Genomic DNA, 9,918 nt, shown 5'->3' on the forward strand with positions numbered 1-9,918 from the left:
TGCCATGGCTGTCAAACTTGGCATTAAGGGACTGAAATCAAGTCTGGATGCAATGCAATGCAAACGCTCTCCACCTATAGATTCGTGCTCATAATATGATCGTAACAGTGATTCTGAGCTAGAGGGAGACCTAAGTCAATGTAGCTCCCTAGTGGAGGTGTCAGAGGAAGATGCCCTATCTTATTCACCCATCAAGGTACTTGCTCTAACTTTCCAAGGTTACATTGCTCGCACATATCTTGCAACTGATGCTTTGCATTGCTTCTACTTTGTTGAACTGCCATTAGCTTAGTTTACACATCGTGTATGTGAATACGCCCTGCCTATCCATTTTCAGTACATATTCCATCTGTCATCACACCATATTTATCCATTCAAATGTTGTTCTTGTGTATCAGACGTTCAAAAGGAAGAGGGTGATTGTTGACCGTGGAGGAGCAAAGCAAAGTATTTGGAAAAGGTAGTGGCACCTGATAAATCAATTAGCCCATTAGGTGTAGTTGCAATATCACCTGACCCATAAAATACCCCAACTCTAGCAGACTCTAGCCCTACTACACTGGTCATTTCTGATGCCCCAACTCAGCTGACCCCAACTGCAGCAAACAGTATGATTATGCCAGTTGACATAGCACCAGCTGTACGACGCAAAACCCCCATTCCAGCAAAGCGTACACCAAATCCAGTTGCCAAATTCCTTTTCGAACCAGAGAGAGCCTCAATTGCAGCAAATAGGACCCCTGTTCCATTTCTTCCCAGTTTAGAAGACGAAGCTTATGTTGTTGTCAGGAACTTTGTGTGCATCTTTCCTTCATGGAAGGATTATACCGCAGACACAGAAAAAATTCCAGTCTTCCTCCGCAACTTACGCGTAAGTAATGTACTAATGTTATTCATGGTCATTACTGCATATGTTTCTGCTGATGGAAGACACAAGATTTCATTCTTTTAAATAGGCAAGGAGCAAATTGGATTGTGATGACGAGCAAGGGTTGGTTGCGCTTTTCAAGAACTTGTTGATGAAGTATCATTCCTACCTAAGGCAAGCGCACTTCGATGGCAAGCCTCTGAACGAAATTTTTATAAAGTCTCCGATGCTACATTTATCCAACGGTGACTGGAATAATCTTGTTACACATTGGTCTCGGCTGCAGCGTAAGGTACTGTCTATGATATCACATCACAATTTGAACTACATTTCTGCATTTGCCTTAATGTCTCACTTGTACGAAAACTGTTAGCAGAAGAAAATTCGTTCTCAAGGGACCACGGAATCTCGCAACTATACTGCACACTGCATTGCTCTTGTGAGTACCTCTTGCCCTGTATGACCATACTTACTTTCATAGATGTTTGATTATGTAGCATCACTGCACATGTTAGCCTCGTAATCGTCCATTTGGTGGACATTATAAGATCCGTATGGACTCTTACATAAATTTAGAATCAACCTAATGCTTTTGAAGAGGTTTAGCTCTGCAGTCCTCTTGTAAGGACTGAACATGGTCTATCACTGTACTTACATTAACAGCTACTCCCTCTGTCCCATAATATAAGAACGTTTTGTACAGTACACAAGTGTTCAAAACACTCTTGTATTATGGGAAGAGGGATTGGTTCATTTTGTAGCATTCTGCATCTTATCTCCCTCGCCCACCATTTACTAAAAAATATCAGATCTATATTTAATCTTACCAACAAGTAGAATACACAAACAATGCCAGTGTAGAAGTGTAGCCCATTGCTCTTGTCAGTATATTTTGTCCTGCAATGCTTGTACTTCCAGGGATTGGTAGTTGATTATGTAGCATCAATCTGCATCTTATCTTCATTATCCTCTGTCCCTTCCAGTATTATCATATCTATAATTACTCTCTACAAAATGTAGAGTACAAGCAATCCTTATGAAGAAGATTTTGTGCTGAAATTCTTGAGTTATCCTTCCCTTGACATGGAGAAGGGCATTATAAAGACGGTGTTAACTATTAATGTAAGTCAATCCTTCTAAAGCCTTTATCCTCAACTGCTGTTTAATTTGCTCATACTCCCTATCGTTTACTGCTGTTTAGTTTGCTGTTTCTACCAAAATGCATGTTCGTAAGAACCATAAGTTCTAAGTTTTACTTGTAAAACCAAATTCCTTATTCATACCATGCACATTACTTAATACGCCCTATATGTATGCTTGTTCTTGTGGATCCATAATCCAGTGTGTGGTGAAGCAGCCCACGTTTGCACCTTGTCATCTCCTGTTTTATCTTACTGATGTGGCTGATGATATGAACAACATGCCATGCACATTATCCAAAATAGATATAATGATTTTCTTTGCCCTTCATCTATGCTTGTTATGTTGACATGGTAATCCAGTAGTGTGGTGAAGCTCCCCGCATTATGAACAATGCCAAATTATGCTATTGATATTTTGAACTTACTCTTTATTTTCTAATTTGAAATTGGATAGAATTGACAGAACAGTTATCATCTTTGTTTATACATGTGCAATCTCTCTGCTTTGTTTCAGGGTGATATGCCTAATGGCATGCACAAGTCTGTTGAAGGCTGTGAGACAAACCCAACATATATTGCAGCAAAGAAGGCAAAACATCTTGAAGATAGCGAGACAACCCCAAAGTCTTGTCTTGATGCAGTGTTCAAGTTACTTGAGACTAACAGTCAGACAAGCTCACGGAATTTGTTGTCTGAATCAGTCCGACTTCTTCAGTCCCAAGTTCTAGCAGAAAGGCATTCTGTAACTCAACTTCGACTTGAAGTCCTATCTCTAAGAAAGATTGCGGAGAACACCAATGAGAACCTCATCGCTAAACAGCTACACCTGGAAGCTATGACTGACATGCTAGGCCGGTCTCACAGCCTTGCTCAGTAGCTTGCGCAGCAGTTCCCCCTCAAGGCTAACCTTTCTTGAACTGTCTGGGAAGTGGTCTCGGTTTAGTACTATTTTGTTATGCTACAATGGTGCCCAGTTTTTGTAATATGCTTCTTCGTTGCGTTTTATGATCACTGGTGGCGAACTTCGATGCCCAGTGGATGTAATATAACTTAAATCCTTTATTGTATAGTGTAGGTTTATTCTTAGTTAATATGTCGTAATTTCTTTATTATATAGGGTAGGTTTGTTCTTAATTCCTACTAGTTACGCAACAGCCCGAAATGAAACCCGGCCCATGATTGTGCGAATCAAATCACGGGCTTTTAACAGGCCAAAATTGTCTCAGTCTTTGTTTGGCCCAATCAGATATCGGCTACGAGCAGGCCTGATGCAAACCGGGCAGTAGTTAGGCCCAACTATATGACAAGCTTTTAACAGGCCAAAATTAATATAGGGCCGAAATGTTAAACGGGCCCTTAACAGGCCAAAACTAATATCAGGCCGAATTACTAAGTGGGCCTTTAGAAAGTGGGCTCAAAAGCATAGTGTCCAGTTGACGGGCCGAATCTGATATGGGTCATAATTGAGCCCAAAGCCTCTTAAAGGGCCGGACCTAATCTGGGCCGTAATTTGGCCAAGAACGTGGTAGGCTTTTAACGGGCCGGATCTCATATATGCCACTATTAGGTCCGGAGCGTGGCAGGCCATTAATGGACCGGATCAAATATGGGCCGGCATTTGGCCCAAAACATGGCAGCCAGTTAATGGGTCGGCCTACCAGGGCCCTCAAAATCTTGTGGGCCTACAGCTGGGCCGGCCCATTAATGTCGACGAAATCTCGTGGGCCTTTAACTGGGCCGGCCCATTATGACCCGCAAGAATCTTGTGGGCCTTTACCTGGGTCGGCCCATTATGACACACAAAAATCTTGTGGGCCTTTACCTGGGCCGGCCCATTATGGCCCGCAAAATCTTGTGGGCCTTTAGCTGGGCCAACCCATTATGGTCCGCAAAATCTCGTGGGCCTTTAGCTGGGCCGGCCCATTATGGTCCGCAAAATCTTGTGGGCCTTCAGTTGGGCCGGCCCATTTAAACTTTGGGCCGGTCCACGTGTCAACATATCTTAGGCGCGTCTCGCCCATTGGATGAGTGACACCTGTGCCAACGCGGACCTGACACGTGTCTCCTCCAGCCAATGATGATTTTACACGTGGAAAATCCCCATTAGTCGGGGCTGTTAACGGGTTATCGGATCCAAAACCTGACTCGATAGCTTAACGGCGTTCCGTTACGGTGGATGCCACGTGTCGATCACCCTTCACGAAAGCACTTCTGTGACGCGCGATTTATCGTCATGGAAGTGGACACTTCTGTGATGATAATTTTAGTAATGTCATGGAACACTTCTACGACATCACAGGTATGACTATCTTGATCCAGTCATAAATTTGTCATGGATGTACATGGATGACAAAAAACGCGACCTACTGTGACAAACACGTATCATCACGGAAGTGTATTTTTTGTAGTGGAGACTGAAGGAAATATGCCCTAGAGGCAATAATAAAGTTGTTATTTATATTTCCTTATATCTATATCTATATTTATATCTATCTATATCTATCTATCTATATCTATATCTATCTATATCTATATCTATCTATACTTATACTAATTAGCGACTCCCAAGAAATTACCACGTTAATCAGATTTTACGAGCCGTTGATCTGGTGGGACCGAATTATTACGGTACAGATTAACCTTCGTAAAAAAGCCACAAACCTTTTGGCCAGTTTAGGTCGGCTGAAAATAGACTGATTATAAAGCCCATGTTTACAGCCGTAAGAGAGGCCCATAATGCTCTCACGATAGCCTCAAAGGAATCTTAAAGATTGTCTCCAAAAAAAGAAATCTAAAAGAAATAGTTTCTTAAAAAAAATATAAAAGAGATAGAGTCCCGTAAAAAATGCACCTCCGGCGCCTCTTTCTCTCCACGTCTCTCTCTACCTCTCAGGTCTCTCTTCCTCCACGCATGAAAAATCGATCTGTATCTCACCGATAATTCAAGCAAAGAAGATGGGCCATGGATCCCATGCATCTCTCTTTCTCTCTCATGTCTCTCTCTCTTCCGCTCTCATGTCTCTCTTCCTCCCCACATGAAAACCAGATCAGTATCTCTCTATAATTGGAACAAAGAAATTGAGGCCATGGATTCCTTGCCCCCCCTCTCACGTCTCTATCTTCCTCTCTCATCTCTATCTTCCTCCGCACATGAAAAACATATCCGTCTCTCTCTCAAACTGAAGCATAGAACTTGGCCGTAGCCATCAGATGGAAAGTAAGACGTGATCTCTCATACTACCACTTAGGGGTGTCTTATTCCCTTGGGACTCTCTCAGTTCCCTAGGAAAAACGTAATTTTTAAAAAAAATCTGAGAAATAAATTTGCTCACGCTTAGAAGTCCATATACATTAAGAACTCTTGATCTGATCGTTCCATACGAGAGCATGCATGTTATTACGTGAGGAAAGTGTAAACTAAGACCTCCTAACAATCAATTTACAAATAACCATTGGATCTTAATTTTACGACTAGGCTTAAATGTTATATGGAAGTATATTGGATTGTACTTAGCAGACAATATACGTTTAGAATTCTTGATCCAATCGGCCCTAAAGAGCCAATACATGTTCCCCTAAAAAAACAGAGTCCATAATACATGTTACGTGAGGAAACATGTAAACTCAGACCAACGAACAAGCTACATCTTCTCAAAAAATAAAATAAAATAACGAGCTATACATTTTTCACGGGGAACGTACTAATCCATTTACCCATGCATGTCACGCAGCCAGCAATATACTATCGCAGATAAATGCATGTTTGTTCCCTATGTTCAAAATCTGCGTACAGTACCTAGGTGTCATATACATACATCTAGGTACGAGGGATAACTATTCTCTTACCCACAAAAAAAGAACCAATTGTTCTATTCCAATAATATAGGTACCCAGTTTCAAAAATAAAAGTACAAAATCACAATGTGTGTAACCTGTATACTATATCAATCATGTCAATAAATATCATTTATAATACTTCCTATTCTCTCAAATTTTTGTATCTTATGCACTTAGTGTTGTAAAAATATATAAAGAAATTAGAGCCGCAAAATTCTAAATCTATCTAGAAAATATTTGTAATAACGAAATACTAGATTCGAAGATAACTGTAACTTCTAAAGGGGTGCAAGTGCGTCCGAAAATCACGGATTTAGACGTGAATGTGTGTATTTTTACTTGAGGCAATGACTATGTGTGTTTAAAGCTTAATAAATAAGATATTTAATGATTATGCAAAAAATTATGACCGACTGTAATCAATAAATAATCTTAGTTCATACTAATCAAAAGAAGGAATGTGCTCACGTACAAAAAAGAATTATGGCATAGGTGTCGCTAGATAATGCTATAGATCATACGCTAGAGTACCATTTAGTTGTCACCAGTCAAAGAAAGGTATGTGATTACTTTTCTTGATGGCTCGGTTGATATGTCGGAACCATATCCTAAACTCAAATAGGTTTCAAAAATATGAGAAATGTTAAACCTCCAATATATTTAGGAGGTTTCAATACTCCAAGAATTTAAGACTGACCATGAGAGAGCGCGATAGAGCACATTTGAATTCGGCGAAGATCGACCGAGTTATGTTGTAAGACATTACAAAACAATGATGTCACCAACTGTAGTTGTGGCACAAAGATCAACACAAAACTATGATAAATATAAACATCAGACATGAACCACTATGTTCTGAATATATCCATATCAAATTGGAATTGCACTCACATATATTCCTCTATACTATGAACAAGCCCGTGCGGACGCACGGGTTGACGACTAGTCATGATAAATGTTTATTATTCATGCTAGAATTGTATTAACCAGAAACTTGATACATGTGTGAATACATAGACAAAACAAAGTGTCCCTAGTATGCCTCTACTAGACTAGCTCGTTAATCAAAGATGGTTAAGTTTCCTAACCATAGACATGTGTTTTCATTTGATGAACGGGATCACATCATTAGGAGAATGATGTGATGGACAAGACCCATCTGTTAGCTTAGCATAATGATCGTTTAGTTTTATTGCTATTGCTTTCATCATGTCTTCAAAGGTGTTTGTTGTGTTGGCATAGATCGAGAATAGGATTTGTCACTGCGTGTATCAGAGACGTATCTCTGGGCCCTCTCGGTAATGCACATCACTATAAGCCTTGCAAGCAATGTGACTAATGAGTTAGGTACGGGATGATGCATTACAGAATGAGTAAAGAGACTTGCCGGTAACGAGATTGAACTAGGTATGAGGATACCGACGATCGAATCTCGTGCAAGTAACTGAAGGAAATATGCCCTAGAGGCAATAATAAAGTTATTATTTATTTCCTTATTTCATGATAAATGTTTATTATTCATGCTAGAATTGTATTAAACGGAAACTTAGTACATGTGTGAATAAATAAACAAACAGAGTGTCACTAGTATGCCTCTACTTGACTAGCTCGTTGATCAAAGATGGTTAAGTTTCCTAGCCATTGACATGAGTTGTCATTTGATGAACGGGATCACATCATTAGAGAATGATGTGATTGACATGACCCATCCATTAGCTTAGCACTATGATCGTTTAGTTTGTTGCTATTGCTTTCTTCATAACTTATACATGTTCCTATGACTATGAGATTATGCAACTCCCGAATACTGGAGGAACACTTTGTGTGCTACCAAACATCACAACGTAACTGGGTGATCATAAAGGTGCTCTACAGGTGTCTCCGATGGTACTTGTTGAGTTGGCATAGACCGAGATTAGGATTTGTCACTCCGATTATCAGAGAGGTATATCTGGGCCCTCTCGGTAATGCACATCACTATAAGCCTTGCAAGCAATGTGACTAATGAGTTAGTTGTGGGATGATGTATTACGGAACGAGTAAAGAGACTTGCCAGTAATGAGATTGAACTAGGTATTGAGATACCGACGATCGAATCTCGGGCAAGTAACATACCGATGACAAAGGGAACAATGTCTGTTGTTATGCGGTTTGACCGATAAAGATCTTCGTAGAATATGTGGGAGCCAATATGAGCATCCAGGTTCCCCTATTGGTTATTGACCGGAAACGTGTCTCGGTCATGTCTACATAGTTCTCGAACCCATAGGGTCCGCACGCTTAACGTTCGGTGACGATCGGTATTATGAGTTTATGTGTTTTGATGTATCGAAGGTAGTTCGGAGTCCCGGATATGATCACGGACATGACGAGGAGTCTCGAAATGGTCGAGACATAAAGATCGATATATTGGACGACTATATTTGGACATCGGAATGGTTCCGAGTGAGATCGGGAGTATACCGGAGCACCGGGAGGTTACCTGAACCCCCCCGGGAGGTATATGGGCCTTATTGGGCCTTAGTGGGAGAGAGGGGAAAGGAGAAAAGGAGGCCCCCCCAAGCCCAATCCGAATTGGGAAGGGGGCCGGACCCCCCTTTCCTTCCTCCTTCCTCCCCCTTCCTTCTCTCCTAATCCAACTAGGGAAGGGGGGGGGGAATCCTACTCCCGGTGGGAGTAGGACTCCCCTTGGGGCGCGCCTAGGAGGCCGGCGTCCTCCCCCTCCTCCACTCCTTTATATACGGGGGAGGGGGCACCCCATAGACCCACAAGTTGATCATTGATCTCTTAGCCGTGTGCGGTGCCCCCCTCCACCATAATCCACCTCGGGCATATCGTAGCGGTGCTTAGGCGAAGCCCTACGTCGGTAACTTCATCATCACCATCATAATGCCGTTGTGCTGACGGAACTCTCCCTCAAAGCTCTACTGGATCGTGAGTTCGTGGGACGTCACTGAGCTGAACGTGTGCTGATCGCGGAGGTGTCGTACGTTCGGTACTAGGATCGGTCGATCGTGAAGACGTACGACTACATCAACCGCGTTGTCATAACGCTTCCGCTTACGGTCTACGAGGGTACGTGGACGACACTCTCTCCTCTCGTTGCTATGCATCACCATGATCTTGCGTGTGCGTAAGAAATTTTTGAAATTACTACGTTCCCCAACAGTAACATTCTGATGACAAAGGGAACAACGTATGTTGTTATGCGGTTTGACCGATAAAGATCTTCGTAGAATATGTAGGGACCAATATGAGCATCCAGGTTCCACTATTGGTTATTGACCGAAGAGGTGTCTCGGTCATGTCTACATAGTTCTCGAACCCGTAGGGTCCGCACACTTAACGTTCGATGACGATTTGTATTATGAGTTATGTGATTTGATGAACCGAAGTTTGTTCGGAGTCCTGGATGAGATCACGGACATGAGGAGGAGTCTTGAAATGGTCGAGAGGTAAAGATTCATATATGGAAGGTTGCATTCGAACGTCGGAATGGTTCCAAGTGATTCGGGCATTTTTCCGGAGTACCGGGAGGTTACCGGAGCCCCCCGGGGAAAGATATGGGCCTTATGGGCCATACGAGGGAGGCTAACCAGCCCACAAGGGGCTGGTGCACCCCCCACATGGGAGGAGGCCGAATTGGACTTGGGAAGGGGGCGCCACCCCGCTTTCCTTCTCCTACTCCCTCTCCTTCCCCTTTTCCCCCTCCGGTAGTAGGAAAAAAGGGTGGGGCCGAATCCTACTAGGACTGGAGTCCTAGTAGGACTCCCCTCTCCCTGGCGCGCCCCTTGTTGGACGGCCTCCTCCTCCCCTCCTTTATATACGGGGGCAGGGGGCATCCCAAAGGCACAACAACACAAGTTGATCTTTTAGCCGTGTGCAGTGCCCCCCTCCATAGTTACACACCTCGGTCATATTGTCGTAGTGCTTAGGCGAAGCCCTGCGCCGGTAACTTCATCATCACTATCACCACGCCGTCGTGCTGACGCAACTCTCCCTCGGCCTCAAATGGATCAAGAGTTTGAGGGACATCACCGAGCTGAACGTGTGCAGATCGTGGAGGTGCCG

The sequence above is a fragment of the Triticum aestivum genome, chromosome 3A (assembly GCF_018294505.1).
Source record: "Triticum aestivum cultivar Chinese Spring chromosome 3A, IWGSC CS RefSeq v2.1, whole genome shotgun sequence".
Classification (NCBI taxonomy): Eukaryota; Viridiplantae; Streptophyta; class Magnoliopsida; order Poales; family Poaceae; genus Triticum; species Triticum aestivum.